The following is a 17,189-nucleotide window of genomic DNA, read 5'->3' on the forward strand; positions in this document are numbered from 1 at the left end:
AAAACTTATGCTTCAAATAATTAAAGTTTTGTTTCCTTGTTTGAGACTTATTAAAGCAATATACATTTTAAAATTAAAGAACTACAAAATTAACTCTATTTTATATTAACGTAAGTTAACAAAGGAGATATACAGAAATGTTTTGTCCAACTTCAGAGCTACTCCTACCTAAGAACTTATCATTTCTGAGCGTTGCATCCATAAATCTTGTAACTGGCTTTGATCAACCTGCAGCCAGCCAAATTGTGACAGTTGGCTGCGAGTAGCTTAGGCTTAAGCTTTGAACACGTAGACACAAACTGTCCGTACAATGCACGCCTTTAAAATCCAAACCAATTTGGGTCAGAACTGTAAGCACAGGGGCGCGTAATCGACTCGTTAACCATTCGCAGTGGACTTGATTTGACCCATAGACACAGAGACAGACCGAACGAACTTCATGGCTTTGACTGCGTCTCAACAATTTCCCTTTCAATTTCAACAGTAATCAAAACTGTCCACTTTGTGTCATGTCACACGCGACAACAGCTACAACAACAACAGCAATGTCAACTGCAGATACTTCAACTAAACAAAAGCAAAAGCCCAACAAGCAACTGTCCAGCTATCCGAGCTGTCAAATCCAGCTACACACAGATACATACACACTCTCGCATAAGCTATTCAATCAACTTTACAACTTGGGTTCAGCGACAGTGCGTTCAATTGTACAAACGGATTGTGGCGGATTATGATTATGTGTGTGCTTGTGTATGTGAGCGCGTATCTTACAGATACTTAGGCTTACAGCACAACACACAACACTGAGGCGTGTCTAATTGCGCGCACATGTCTTACGCCCCATGGGTCAGAGCAGACCCCCGCCTCACCGCCCTAAAGGCATTCCGATATCGCCACAATAACTGAATTGTGGCCCATTGTTTCGATCTAGCTTTAAATGGGGGCCTGAGTACGGGGCGCCTCTTGAATGCCCGATTTTAGATTGATTTAACGCAATTTACTATTAAATCTCAGCATTTCACAGTGGAAATAAATGGTTATTAAATGTTGCAAGCATTTAATGAGCTTGGCTTAACGAAATGCAATCTGAATGGGTTAAGGTGAGTTTTATCGAAGCGTAGAGGCTTAAGAAAACGTTAGAACTGAAAGATTATACGCCCAAGTGGAGAAAAAACGGGTTCATGTTTGTAGGAGAATGCCAACAACAATGCAGGCATATAGTTCAGCTTGGGTGACTAAGCGTCGGTCTAAAAATCGGGAAATCGCTGGTTTAAATTCAGCAAAACAATTTTGTATATTACAAGAACCCATATATAAAAATTAAAGTTTAATTTAAAATTCATTGGAAGTCAACAGAATAAACAGTATAAATTAAAATTTCGCTTTTGTATGTAGATAAAAACAAATATACAACTGCATCGATATTATCAGATTGCATGGCAAACCAGTTACGCCTTTGGGCCACACTCTTATAATAGCCATACGTTTTATGAGCCACACAACGCGCTCGAAAACACTTTAGAAAAAGCTTTTAAGTAATTTGTCTACCATAAATATAAATATTGCCGTACGGTAATGGGGCAAAACAATAATAAAAATAAAAATGAAAAGAATATCTTTAAAATAAAGCGGATAAAGTGACAGAGAGAACAAACAATCTTTCACGCATAAGGAATAGTCGCTGTAAAAATAAAAGTCTGTCAATTTTTTGGCATTAGCCTTCATCAGGCATGCAAAACGGGCGCCCAGGCGGCAGTCGCCGTGACGCCAACTGGTCATACGATAACTGATCCTGCCCAGGTGCAATAATTACGCATGCAGGCGGCGCACTTCATTGAATAATGCGAGTGCATAAATTAATTAAATTACGTTATAAAGTTGGCCAAGCCAAGGCAAGAAGAGGTGGCGTGGGGTGGGTTGAGGCAAACAGACACACAGACAGACTTGCGACTTGCCTCACGCATTTGTCGCATAATTACGGACGCGAGAATTGCGATGCCTTCACGCAAAAGCGTCGAGTACGATTCATGGCCAGAACTCGAGGCGTAGCCAGAGAGACCGAGTTGTTGCTTTGATTGGAAATCGTTGTTTGGTTTTAATTTTTGTCGCACGGCCACCCAGCAAGTGGCCAGGCCGGCAGCCAGTCAGCAAGGCAGGCAACTGGGCATACTGGGCAACTGGGCAACCTGGCAACCTGCTATGGCAAATCATTTGCATAGCCAGTGGCCCACAGGCTGAGTTTGTAGCCAGTCTCTCTGTGTGCGCTGGCACTTTGTGTGCTCCCTTTTTGCGTTTTTGGCCAACATGTCGTCCAATTACTCGTTTATTCAATGGCGTTTGCATTAAGTGGACGCGTTAATTACGGCCGACGTTCCACGTTCTACGTTCGACGCTCGGCGAAAAATGTTAATTAAGTGATATTTTTGGCACCGGGACGACAACCTGTGTATGGGTGTGTGTGTGTGTGTGTTTGTGCCCAGCAGCAGGTCCTCGCGTTGCTGGCGTCAATGAAGTGCGTCTCCTTTTGGCAGGCACTGTAATTAAGTTGTACTACGAACTACGACGCTTTGGTTCACATTCAGTTTACGTTCTGCCCTTTTTCCTGTGTAGTGTGCCGTAGGGGAGGGTGGGAAAACTTTTTTAGGCTTTCAAGTTGCGACAGCAGCAGTTAAACTTGCAACACAAACAAAATAAATAAAACTTCGTCAGGCTCAAGGTCGGCGCCGTGTGTGGTAAGAACACAGAGAGTTTTAATAAATTTGGTTGAAAGTGTAAAGCATTCCATATAATAAACAGCATTATTTATGCATCTAACGAGACTAAAGTTAATTTGTTATTTGGATAACACTAAGCTATAAGGGTGTTATAAATGAACAGCAGTAAAATTCAGTTGTATGCTTAGAAGTGTCTGTTTTTTTTCTAAATCTTAGCTTAACCTTTATAAAAATGCATGGCAAAAAACAATCCGAGCCATTCTTTAAAAAAAAAATGTATGAAATAGTTTTCTTAAATGTTCGCGGAGTTTACCATTGAATAATATTAACACGTTCCTCATGTTTACTTCTATAATCAACTTAGATTCAGTTGGAATCCGACTTAACTATCATTTCTCTGCACCTCACCTTAGTCATAAGTTAAGATTAGCCAACTATTTTGGCCAGTGCTTAACTAGCCGTCTTTAAATGCATCATTAATGTGCATTTGTTGGCTTAGATTTTGCGCTCGGATAACACACGCATGAGAATCTCCCGAGCGGCCCCGAAACATTAGAGACCCGGGCACTGGGACTGAGTACATGTAGCTTGCGCCTGCTGCTAAAAAGGCAAAACAAATAAAAATGATTTATAACGCAATGCGTTGAGGTTGCCAGACGCCGCCAAAAGCGCCAACCTGGCCGCTGCCAAGCCAAGCCGCTGCCCTCGAGGCAAACTTGGCCAAATGGACATTGAGAAGGTTGCGTCTGCCGTCTCCCGTCACCCGACTTGGACCCGTTCTGGTGCTGGGTTCTTCGACTATCGCGGCTCGCAAGCTAAAAGTCTATGTTAACTTTGATAAATCGCTGCACTACTAAAATGCGATAAGCGTGCGAGCGAGGCAGCGAGCGGCCAGTTGCAGCCGCAGCGCTGATGAGGATGACGATGAGGAGATGGGGGCCACATAACCAGGTTCCAGTGCCCAAACCCAATCAAGAGGCCGCACCAACAGCTACTGTGAAAGGGACGATCGTACGCTGTAAACGCATGCGCTGATTGCAATGCGATAGTCGACCGGAGAAGACGTATATATACATATATATATATAAGTATTTTGTATATATGTACTCTGCTAGTGTCCAGCAAGTACTTGCCACAATGATATCTGCATGTCTATCTTAGATGCTCACACACACTCACGCAAGCACACAGACACAAAAGGCGTTGAGTGGTGTACGCCTGCGTGGCAGTTGCAGTTGCAGTGGCAGTGGCTATCTGCACTGCCAAGCCTCCTTAGCCGGCCCATTGCGTGTTGTGGCAAGTCAAGTGCAGCAGCAGCAGCCAAGGCAGAGGCAGCTCTGCAAGTGTCGCACACACAAACACCCCAAATGGCAAAGTGGACACAAACCCAGCAAACAAAATTGACAAAGATAAAACATGAAATTCATTGTAATACATTGTCTTACTAAGCCATTATTAATTACACTTTGCATTTACTATAAAAGGTTAATAAAAAAGACTTTAAACTTAAGATCTTAACTTTTTAAAAATATCAAGAAAATAGGTAAAGAAAACAAGATTTAACCAAGATGAAAAGATATTATTTCACACTTCAAACTAGCCAAGAAAAAAACAGCTAAAGCAAGCCTCAACTTAATTGAATTTGAATTTCATGTTTCAAATAGAAAGAAAAAGGCCCAAACCTGTCCTGGCTTATCTCATGATCCTATACTTAACCTGACTGTGAGCCAAGTCTTTTGGGCTTTAAAAAGTTTCCATATAGGAAAAAGAAAAAACTTAAACTAACATAAAATGTACCTAATTTTTATTCTAAAATTTATTTAGATTATATTTATCTTATTTAATTGAAAAAATGGTTAATAATTTACTGAAAATTTTTTTTGTATAAGATCTACAATGAAAGATTACTGAACTGTATGTAAAATAATATGAATTTCTTTTAAGTGGAATAAACTCTTAAATTGTATGTGATTATAAACAAATTTAACTCTTCAACTTTTCTTAAGCAAAATTTGTTTATTGGGTTCTTCGCTTACATTGTGTCGTCTTGTGCTACGCTCTCTTCCCTCTTTAACCGCTTGCCGTTCAGTACTTTGTACGTAACTCTTATCTAGCGCCTTGAACTTGTAATGTTGCTTATTTTGTGCAAATATTGCGTTAATTAAAATATTTTAGTTGCGCCTCGTTGATAATGGACGTCGTTGACGTCGGGCCGCGTCCGTCGTCCCTTGGGGCAGGTTGCTGCTGCTGCTGCCGGTGTTGTTGGTGCTGGATGATTTTTTTTTTGTTTTGCCACCGACACCTTTGCGCCTCTTTAATGTGGCAGAACGGCCACTGGTCACAACTGTGGCAAGTGCATTCATTGCGCTGCCGGTTCGATTTCTGTGGCAAGTTGGCAGTACGGCTTCGTGGCTTTGATTAGATTAACAAGTGGTGCCAGAGTACCCTTGGCGTCGATTTTATTGAAGCCCAGCGCCAATGCGCGTCAAATATTTGCATTTAGATGCCACCAGATACGAATGGCTGCTAAACATTTATAATTACTTAACGCATCTTATCGCGTTTGGCTACTTGCAAGCCCAAACTCAAAATAACTTTGATAAACTCAATTGCACAACTTCAAAGCGAACCGTTGCTTTAGATGCCCCCTAAGAGGCCACGCCTCGGCACGGCACGCCCCTGAGCCAAGTCAACGAACCCAAATCGAGCGTAACAATATTCAAAGTGCCATTGAAGCCGCACACACATTCACATGTCTTGCTCTCGGTGCCAGTTCGTGCAAAGTTCAATGCGAGGGCGGTTTATACAATTACTTCTAAGCCCTGTGCTTTTTTTTTGAGATACTGTTCAAAGCTTGACTGACCTAAATAAGATTTATGGGCATTTATTTATAATAATAGCAGAAATTGCGGAATGTCAAAAAATGTACGGAAATCCATTTTCCATTTATCTATTCTATTTTTGAATGATTACTTTGTTTATCAATTTTGAAATAAAATTAAATATTGATAACATTTTAAATCGTTTTTGTATTTGAATCAGCGAACTCTCGCTTGTTGGTTCAACGCCCCGGCCGCTAAGCCGAACAGGCTCAGCAGCTTTCCATGAGCAGCCCTCGTTGAATTGATATTTTTTTTGTAGCAACTCTCGTTGCATATGTAAGGAGCGCATTTCGAATTGCACCCACGCATTAGTTGTAACAAATTTGTAGCGCGTTCTTTGTGGCACGTGACTCTGTAGGGCTATTCGGTGCCCCCCATCTCCTACTTCTTGGTCCAAGAAAGTCTACAATATACCCAACGCCATGGCGGAAGTGTGAGCACATTTGCCTGCCCCGTCTTGGCCCATGTCCTGCTCCAACACCCCCTCATCTACCCTTTGGCCAGTACGTAGCGAAAGTAATTGATTTCTTTTATAGTTGAGACAGTTTCAAACTGAAATGGCTTTGCAGCAGCAGCAACAGCAGCGGCGGCAGTTGCAGCGGCAGTGGCAGTGGCAGCAACAACGTTGCCAATGCCGTTGGCATTGCAGCTCACACGTTTCCTGTCTGCTGACCTGCGGCTGCCCCTCGCTTCGGTCTCCACTCTCTAGCTTACATATCGCATTGAATGCTCCGTTCTATTCCGTTCCTTTTTTTCGAGTTTAGCTTTGCCGCACGTGTAAATGCTTCAAACATGTTGCGGTTTTGGCCGAAGCGAGCAACAACAACAACAACGCCAACTAGACTTTTCGGTGTTTTATTGTTGCCCGCCGTGAAATGTTTTAAATAAAGATTTTTTATTGTCAATGGGGAAATAGTGTTGCGGCTTTTGGCTTTATATCACACACCGACGACCGAAAACACCTTTTACAACGCGGCGTTGACTTTAATGTGCTGCGGTCGTCGTTTTGTAAGTGTCTTGGCACAAGGGACTTACATAGGGTTTACGATTTGGCAGGAAACGTTTTAGACTACAAGACGCCACATTAACGTCCACTCTACCCCATGCAACTCTTGGGACCGAAAGGAACTCATTTGCCAAGTGCATCGCATAGGTAGATATATGAAGACAAATAGTTGAAGTAATTAGATTCGAAATAGGTAGGAATTCTATAGGTGATATGGATATGTGATACTGAAACTAACAATGTTGGTTTATCTTAAACATGATTCGTCTAAGCTTTACATAGATCAGTTTCTCATCAGATTTCTTCCCATGAATATTTTTTTAAAATCCCTTCGAAATACGAAGTAAAATCTTTAATGAATAATTCCCCAGACAAGGAGTATTTTTATTCTATTTTATTTAGGCAGGTTTTGTTAAAATTCAACATAGAACTCATATTTCAGCCATGTAGGTGGAATTGCCAAAACCTTACTTTAATATATAAGAGTATCTCACCTATTTTCCAGCTTAGAAGGAGTATTTTTTAAAACACCCTTTAATGTTCTCTCAGTAAAACCTTCAGTGTATACTCCTCTCGACAACTGATCTTTAATTACGGCTATCAACTTTCATTTTTAATTTATTAACAATTCAGACAACAATTTCTAAGAGCGCTCTTTGATATACGAGAACTATTTAGCAAAAGTCGCTTTTGTTTACTAAAGGTAGGCAGCACCAAGGCGTCTGCCATTTGGGACTTGAGGCGCTTTTAATGCCGCAATCAATCTAACTAATACTGATCGCGGTGGGTGAGGGATTGTGAAGAAGGGGTTAATAATAATTTTTAATCTATGTAAATCACCGACGCATGCCAAATGTTTTGCTAGTGTGACTTTTGATGATGTTTAACATAAATCGAACTGCTTATAAATTTGATAGATATCGTTTTCAAAAATTGATTAATGGGTGCTTAGCTGTGGTCCGTAAACAAAAATATAAGCACGCAATCAAAATAAACTAAAATAGTTTAGGTGAAAACAGCGCGAGGCCATTAATGAGACCAATTTTTTAAGGGGGGCTACCCAAAAAACTGTGGGGAACACTATGCGGTGTGTAGAAATGCAAACAAACCGCCGACAAAAGATGATTTATTAGATGCTGCACTTGACAGCGACAGGGCGTCAAGAGGCGAGGTGGGGGCAACGTTTATGTGTTGGTTCAAGTTGAAGCCTGACGCTTGCTGCTGTTACTCATCATCATCACCATCAAGATGATCATCATTATTATCATGTGATGCTGTTGATGAGCAGCCAAGCAGGCAGGCAGGCTGCTGTGATTTGATTTGCTTACAGTGCACAGCCACATGTGGCAGAGGCAACATTTATATGCAACATGCGGCCTGCCAACGTGTGTTTTGCCGCTGCTGATGAATGCCAATGCAATGCGCCTGTTCTCTGCGGCTTGTTGTTGTTCTTGTTGCTGTTGGGGTTTCGCAAGTGCCAAATGTCTCTAGCTTTCTGACTGCGATTCTGCCTCAATGTGCGTCGTGCCTGCTCGTGGGCGTGGCAAGCACTCAGCAACGCGACTTGACTCCCACTTGAATTTGCATTACAAAGGCAACACAAATTGCGCGCTGCTCTTTGTGCTGCTAGGCTTGCAGGAGGCAGCTGCAGCTCCTCAAAAACTTCCAGGCTAACTCCTAGCAGCGAGATTTACTCAAAGAGTTTCCCTAATAACTGAGAGACAAAGCAAACGGGTTGATAAACTAATTAATAACTATATAAACTATACTAGCTCCCATAATCTCCGATTTAGTCTTAAGAAACCTTGTTTTATTATCCATTTTTATCGATATTAAAGAAATGTTAGCGAAAGACAAATAACAAAGTTGTTCAGCTTACGGTCTGGGAGAATAAATACATAAAATTACAAGTCTCTAGCTTTGGGGGTTTTTGGGATCGGCCAATTAAAAGGGCGTAAGAATAAGAAAACATATGACTTGTAACAACAGGGAAAGGTTTTTAACTAGTTCAGAAATGATATCATATATATACATTAAAAATATATATAGAAATATATATAGCTAACTTTAGTCTAAAAACCATTTAAACACATCTCGCTTAGGTCTAGCAGATTTGTTTGCCGTACCGTAATTGAATATTGAAATGCATTTTTCATTAGCGCGTCGCAGGGCCAACAGGGCCCAACAACAACAACAACAGTATTAACAACAGCGAACCACAACAACAACAACCACAACCACTGGCGAAGGCTAGAAAAATTGCGTATAATGAAAATTCAATTAAACTTTATTACCTTTTGGTTGCACTTGCTTAACCTCAGCTTTCACAACTTGAACCGCCATGGGATTTGTGGCCCATTTGTTGCATTAATTCTAAAGCAGCTGCTTGCGGGGGCCTCCAAGTTCCACAGCTTGTTACCCAACAACAACAATTTCAGATCTCCCCCCAGCTAACCCCATGCAACACCAATCCAAACGAAGGAAAACCCATACCTTAACCAGGTTCACACCAAGTCGCAGCATTCTATGCTCGCCAACAGTTTGTAAATTGCATGCTTTTGTTCAGATTTTCCGCAAAAAGTTTTTCTTTATAACATTTTTCCTGTTGTTGTTGTTGTTGTTTGCTGGCTGCTGGCAAGACGACAGCCAAACACCTTCATATCTTTTAATGAGAATAAATTGATGTTTTGGGCATTTTGTTTAGCTGCCGCTTGTTGCACACCTATTTGTATAGAATATATACAAACTTTGCCAACTCTCAACTTGTCATGTTGTTGTTCTTCTTCTTCTACTATTTGCTGCTGTTGTTGCATATTGACAGCTACTTAGAACTAGGGGCTGGAAAATTTGTTGTTAATCAGTGTCAAGACGCTTGGGGGGCATGAAGCAAAGCAACGGGAAAATTTCAACAGCTCAGCTACATGAATTCAAAAGTAAATGAATGCGGCAAATAAGAAAGTGGCAATGGAGGACACGTACAGGTAAATCTGGGGCTTAAATACATATAATAAGGGCATTGATGACAGTTTGTATAAGAAAATATAAAGTATTAGTTTTGAACAAAATTTATGTGAATATGTGGGGCTTAAAAATAAGGAAAATGTAGGCTTAGATAAAAATGTTCTTAAATGACAAAGTAATTAAAGACTAAAATTTTGTTTAACTAAAGGCAAATAAACTTCAAGCACTGAATTTGCAAAAACGACACAAAAAATAATTTAAGACAAATATGACCATGGAGGACATATAGAGGTAATTAATTGAAAATGTATCTGAAAAGCAATCTCATCCTGCTCATTCCACAAGCTTTCATTGCTTTCACTTAAATTCTAAACCCAATTGGCAAACGGTACCTCAAGGACTAGCCTTTAATAACCGTCACAAAATGAACGATTAAACGCTGCAATGTGCCACTTTCAAGTTTGAAAACTCTCACTCATCGGCAGCTAATAGATGACTTTTACTTAGTTACTCGCTACTTAGTTGTAGTGCCCAGAAAAATCATTAAGAAAGTCCCAGCGAAATGACCCTTTTAGCTATTGTAAGTGCCATTAAGGGTTTGGATCGGGAGGGGAAGAGAATTTAAAATGCAATGCAATGAATATATTTCAAGCATTTCAAACATTAAATAAATGACAGGCTGACTGACTTGATCCACTTTCAGTCACAGCCAGAGCCAGATATAACGCAATGATATTGACCCAAAGAGCTGAGCTGGGCTGAGCTGCAAAACTGAAAGCTGAAGCTGAAATCTGAAGAGAGTGTGGCAACACTGAAATGAACACTGGACGCAATTGCAATGCAAAAGTTGAAACTTATTATAATTTTAATGCAAAACATTATGCGAAAGTATAAAATTATATATCTTTGCCAGCCAGTTGCCAGTTGCCAGTTCCAACTGCACTCTGCTGGCCATAATTTTAAATGGGCACCCGGCAACAGCAGCAGCAGCAGCAGTTACTGCAACTGCAACAGCAGCAGCCGCAAAGAATCAACTGTCATAATGACAGTTCTCTGTTTACGCCATCATTGCGACGGTGCCAGCAGCAGCAGCCACTTGGACTTGGACTTGTTGCCGTATCAACTGCTCTACTGTCTCCTTACCAGACCCCCACCACCACCCATTCTCCTTCTTCATTGCCCCACTTTTGCCACTCCCACTTTGTTGTTGTTGCTGATCCGTTTGCTAACTTCTAATGGAAATTATAATGTGCATTGCAGTTGCGCTGCCATCGCTTGAACAGTTGATGCCGTTGCTGTCTGTCAGACAGCGCGCCAAAAATTTGCTGTTGTTTATCAGTTGTACCACTTGGTTATGGAAAATAGGGTCTATTAGTTTATGGAAAGAGTTCGTAACAGGTGTTTTTGAGTAAGGTGTAATGAAAACAATACTTATTCAAATAATAAATAATACAAATAAAATAATAAAAAAAAATATTAATTAATTATTTAGAGTATGGGATATATATCTACCCCATTTATCAAATATTATTAACAAAATATCATTAACAGTAAAAGTAGATATATAATCGAACTTTTCTAATAAATATTATTTAAATATTTAAAAAACACAGATGATGATCTTCGATTAAAACATATGTTAATTCATACACCCGGGAACTCAACCCAGGACATTGTTACCTTTACTACGAAAACCATACTAATATTTTGTATGTCCCTAAGATTTTAACTGATTTTAAGTTAAGTTCTGTACTTGATTTTAGCGTGCTAAGTTTGGTAGAATTTATCTGAACATTGTTAGCACATTTTTGTTCTACTCTTTCATTTTTCCCTTAACGTTCAATTATTGAGATTCCTAATTTGGATATTCAACTGCCATTTGTGACTAGCATATCTTTAATAACTAGAATCTACATGTTTATTTATAGTTTTTGGTTACTTTATATAAGTATAGAAAACTTAATATAAATATTTCACCTTATGATTACTTTCCTTTCCTCCTATGTACACTCTACTATAGAGCATTTCAGAGTCTAAGTTTTCAACATTTCTCATCTAACTTGATTGTTTTTGTCCAACTAGCTGCATACCAAGGCTCCCAGTCAAACAGTCAGTCAGTTGAGTTGAGCTGAGTTGATTAGGGGCCTGTACGAACGACCGACCGACTGGCTGGCTAGCTGCCTGCCTCAACGACTGGTCTTTTTGACTGGCGCTCTTCAAGTTGACTCCTTTTGTTGGCCGACGCGATAACGCGCCGAAATGTCAATATAAAACTATGGCCACACGGCTTCGCCTTGACTCTCGAGTGCCGAGCGGTGGCCTCAAATTTCAAAATACTCTCAAAACTCACGAACCAAAAACCCATAACCAGACCCAAACCCAAACCTGAAGTCACAATGTTGAAGCCTGTGCGGAGCGAGCATTTGAGTGACGTTGTGCTACTTGGCTGACTGCCTGACTGACAACAACAATAACAACAACAACAACAACCTTGTTTAGCCTTGCCTCAGTCTGTGCCTTGCCATTGTTGGTTAGTTTTTAATATTTATTTTGATGTGCGATAGATTCGTTTAGACAGGTGAAAGGCTAAATTGTCAATTTGCAAGCGCAGGCCAACAAAACAAAAATAAAATAAATATCGAACAAAATAACCCAAGCCCAAAATTGAGCCAAGCATATAAGATGCCAGTTAATAGAGCTCGACTATTAGATATTCTATAAAATTTGATTGATATTTTATTAACAGTTCAGTTAAGTAATATGCTAGCTGAATAACTATAATACCAAACTGAAAGTTATGCCCAAAAATTAATAAACAAAGCCAACTGATGCTTTTCTCTAATATAAACTCTTTTGGCAACCTAATCGTACCCTTTCGTGACAACTTTGCTAGTTTTATAGGATATGCAATAAAGGAAAACCTGACCAAAACAAAGTCGCGTTCTCATTTTGCGCTCGTTTGAATTATTTTTGATTGGACCAACATTTTCATTTCACTTTATTGGTTTCTGTTAGCTAAACAGAGCCTTTTGTTTGGACATAGACACATCCATCAGTTGGTTAAGTGACTGAATAACTGACTGAGCGGTAACTGGCAAGAGAGAGTTTGCCAGGACAATACCTACAATGGAGCTTTTAGTTGTATCTGTTAATGATTGAGCAACTTTCATGTGAATCTCACGCTTGGCGCTCCTTACCACTCCGCCCTCTCTGACCCTGTTTTGGCTATTAAAAATTTATGAAAACTCTGTGCACGAGATTAGTCTGTTGTGTTCAATGAAAATGAGCTGGAAAATAGCTGTCAAATTCAGTTTAGCCGAATAGAGAAAATTTAAGGAGCTGTCATTTAATATGTGCTTTAGGACTGCAGCTCAGTATATGAAATATGTAATAAAGACTTACCTGCATTTCCTTTAAATCCTTTGAATTATTTTCAATGTTAACTATAAAGATAAAATTATGGAAATATATAAGTTAGATAGATAAGTAATATGCTAGAAAAATAGGTTTAAGAAGTAAGGTCAAAACAAAAAGATGTATAATAAAAAGATAGTCTGAATTGATAAGTTCTAGAAGTTGTCTAAAGACCTATTTGAGATAATAGAAAATTATTAGATCGGATAATATCTTTGTTCTAATAATATCTTGATTTTATACCACTGAGTGCGCTTGAAATATCACAACTTACAATCAAATTAAATACCATTTAAGACCCAAAAGCACAACTCTTTTAACATTTGACCCACAAAACAAAAGCAAATCTCAATAAAACGCAGTTGACTTTTGAATTTATATTGTGTGCACATTTTATGTGCTGCTTATGGTGCATATAGTATAGATATATGTAGTACACACATACGATTAACGACCTTATAAACAAGTGCCGAGTACCCAACCGTTCGACCCACAAAATAGCGAGTGAGTGCATTTTGTTGCCCTTTTGCTCTAGACACGTTTGTTAGCTTTGCGATGCATCGTTTAATTTTAACGCTCAATTTAAAATGTTTTATGCAGCAGCGCGAGCGGGCGCACACACACACACACGTATCCTCCTGGAACACCCAGTTGTTAGCTGCAGCACCCATATACATACATATACATATGAGTGCAGCCAGGCGAAGCGCAGCGCGGCATAAGACCAACAACAAGGACATGCAGGAAGAGTCTGAAACAGAACCAGGACCAGCAGCAGGACCAGCAACAGCAGCAGCACCCACGCGGTCTGGTTGTCGTCCTTGTTCTGCATGCAATTATCTCAGCATTGGCTTTTTCTGCAGCCGTTGTCCTGCATCTTGTGCCTTGCAATAAATTAAGCTATCAAGTGTCCTTAATGTACAGCACCAGTGTCCGTGGGAGCGCTCGACTTAATTTATAAGCAACTCAGAAAGCAAACCCAGCCCAAGCCCCAACTCCCAACATAATAATGCAAAGAGTATCACACAGTCAGTCGGCAATTATAAACTTTTTATTTATATAAGCACTTCTGCCATAAAGACGACAGAGAAAGAGAGATCCAAGTCCCAGACATGGCTGCAGCAGGTGTTGCATATGAAAATTATATGCTTCATAAATTTCGCTAGCCACAAATTGAAACTGGCCCAGACTCCGTCAAGCGACTCGAGTCACAGACAGTCTTTCTCGCCGGGTTTGGTAATTCAAGAAGTTTGTCAACCTTTTGTCGAACTGTGTCATGCGATACTTTTTATTCACAACATCTTTATAATTTCTGAACCGATCCCTTAGTTGTGCAGTTGGGCTACCTGCGCACAAATTAGTTTGACAATCTATTGAGCGAGATATCAGAGGCATATATCAGCAATCTCTTTTACGTTGAGATTTTGTGGGAATAAACTGAGCTGATGTCAAATTATTTTGAAGTGTTTGGACAGATTTTCTACCTTTTTCCTCTTTTTATATATATATTTTTTTCTTTTTATTTTTTTGCCAATAATTTGATATGAGACCTTTATTTTTAAGTGGGGCGTGCAAAGATTTTTATTGCAGGGCGTCTACTTCCGCGGCAACAGCTGCCGGGACAACCCGCTTGCGGAGAGAGCAGGAGTGGCACGAAGTGTTGAGCAGAAGGGTCGGCAAAGGAGTTTACAATTGAAAATATCATTAAAATTTAATAAAAAAAAAAATATAATAAATAACATTTCAAAAATAATTGCAATTAAAAATCCTCCCTTAAGACAATATAATACTGTAAAAGAACTTTTAATAAGATTCGCTGAGCTCAGACTAAATTATGAACATTCAAAGATGGAAAATAACAAATTTGCTGAAAAAGTCTCAAATAATATTTTGTATAAATTAGATAAATCATAAAAATCGTTATAGTTTGGACGAGAATTTGCGTTAAAATATAGGTTATATAGTACGAATAAATTATTTATTTGTTCGACATTTAAAACTTAGAACATTGAAATTGATGCGTTGATGAGGTCTTATAATTAAATTAACGTGTCTACAAATTTTATAAATGTCAGAAAATGTAAATATACTGTACCTAATAATAAAAATTTATAATAAAATATATATAAATCTTAGGACCGGACCTCGAGCCAGTTAAACTAAGATTTACAAAAAAAAATTTATATATCAAAATTTAATATGTTATTTTTTAAATATTTCTGGCTTCCATAGTATGTCACACTTCACACTTTTCGGCGCTCCTCACCTTCCTAGCCACCGCACCCACAACACAGGGTGGAAAATGAAAGCAAATGTTTATGTGGCCCAAAGTTAAAATTCCATCTAGAGATGCCCGATTAAGCGAACTGAAACTTCCCTCGTTAAGCATATTGTTACTTTATGCATAGCTACTCAAATTTCAAAGAGTTAACAGCTCGAAGCAGAACAAAATTAATACGCAAATCAGTGACAACAACAATAAAAACAAAAAAAACAAAAAGTTATTCTTAAAGGTCCACTAGTCGCCTTTATGTTATTGTGGCGTGAAATGAAGACATTCATATTGTTCGGTTTCCTTTACTGAATGTCTGTATCAGTTTTCAGGTTGGTCGTGTTCCAAATTGGTGCTAAATGCGCTGGCGTTTCAATTGTCACCAATTGAGATAAATCGGAAGTTGCCAGCATGCCTTTGATGCCATATACCAATACATAACCAAAAACCACATCCATATATATACATTTTAATACATAATCATTATAATGCAGATGAGGGTGACTTCAACTTGAGAACCACATTACAGCTATGAATGCCCACTGCGTGCACCTTGCGGCGCTTCGCATTATCGCTCAGGTCATAAATTTCTTGGGGGCCTATGTCGAACCAGAAACCAGAATTTATAGAATCCAGACCCAGAGAGTCTTAAGTGCCGTAATTTCAGTTCGATTTTAACATATTTTGATCGCGTTGCTGACAAACTTTAAGTGCTTTTATTTCTACGCTTTATGGCGGCAGCAAAAATGTGTAGTTCTGTTTTTTTTTTTTCTGGTTGGATTTAATAAAAGCAAAATATGCCGCTTTAATATTTTTTTGTATCATTTTTTTTTTGTTCATTTATTGGCATTTGGCTGGTTGCCTTTTGAAGCTTTTTTTACTGCTCGGCTAGCGCTCAATTTTGTCTGAGGCGACCTTTTTCTGTGGTTGTTGTTGTTGTTTTGGCTGCCGCCTGCCTCGTTGTGTGGCATTCTTACTTTTTTTTAAAAAACCTATATATATATTAAGAAATATCACAGATATATGAACAAACAAACTTGCCGCAAAACCAGACACAGAAACATTTATGGAATTCATTTTCTTACTGTGCAAATTCTGCAACTTGTTTAAAATTCTTTAAAAAAAAAAAAAAAGAAATGGCAGCTAATGATAAATTTGTCATCAGTTAAGCTCTGCTTGAATATAAAACATTGAAACAAATATAATCTCTATATATAAAACTGTTTGTCCTGACTGACTGACTGACTGACTGACTGACTGACTGACTGATTGGTGATCAACGCACAGCCCAAACCGTAAGAGCTAGGAAGCTGAAATTTTCACTGTAGCTACCTTATGTGATGTGGGTGCACGTTAAGACGGGGTTTCGGGAAATTCCACCCGCAAGTGTGGCAAAATCACGAAAAACGTTTGTATGTAACTTTTTTGTTTACCATCCGATCGGCCTCGTACTTATTTTCAAAGATCTTTGTTCAAATTCATTTGAGGGGTGTTTCACACTTTTCGAATAATCCGTTCCTCCTTGGTGGAAATGGAGGTCAAAGATTTGGTGTTTCGCGTTTCGCGCTCAAATTAATTTCCAGAGATCTATAAGAAAAATTATTTGATACGTGTTTCACACTTTTCGCAGAATTCAAACTTCTTCGGGGGGAATGCGATTTAAAGATTTTTTGGGCGAAGTTTTAAGTTGTGTCCGATTTGCTTCAAACTTATTTTCAAAGCTCTACATAAGAATGTAATGAATACGTCTTTCAGCGATTTGGGAAATTCCACTCGCAACAGTGGTAAATTGGCGGAAAACGTTTGTATGAAAGTTATTTGTTTACCGTCCGATCAGTTTCAAAATCATTTCAAATTTTTTTGAGAACATTGATTTTATAACATACGTGCCACGGGCAAGACCGGGTCATACCCGCTAGTCGAATATAATCGAATATAAT

At 39.1% G+C, this 17,189-nt stretch overlaps 1 long non-coding RNA gene across 1 annotated transcript in view; it reads right to left on the minus strand.

Annotated features, from left to right (window-relative positions):
• Window positions 1-17,189, minus strand: part of LOC135426753 (uncharacterized) — a 150,385-nt gene that overhangs the window by 84,604 nt on the left and 48,592 nt on the right. The window contains exon 2 of the long non-coding RNA XR_010435953.1: window positions 12,966-13,006. This is a non-coding gene — a long non-coding RNA (uncharacterized LOC135426753). The remainder of the gene's footprint in view (window positions 1-12,965; window positions 13,007-17,189) is intronic.

Source organism: Drosophila montana, unplaced genomic scaffold (genome assembly GCF_035044405.1).
Source record: "Drosophila montana isolate Dmon_TW-CO22-7 unplaced genomic scaffold, ASM3504440v1 contig_2081_1, whole genome shotgun sequence".
In the NCBI taxonomy this organism is placed as follows: domain Eukaryota; kingdom Metazoa; phylum Arthropoda; class Insecta; order Diptera; family Drosophilidae; genus Drosophila; species Drosophila montana.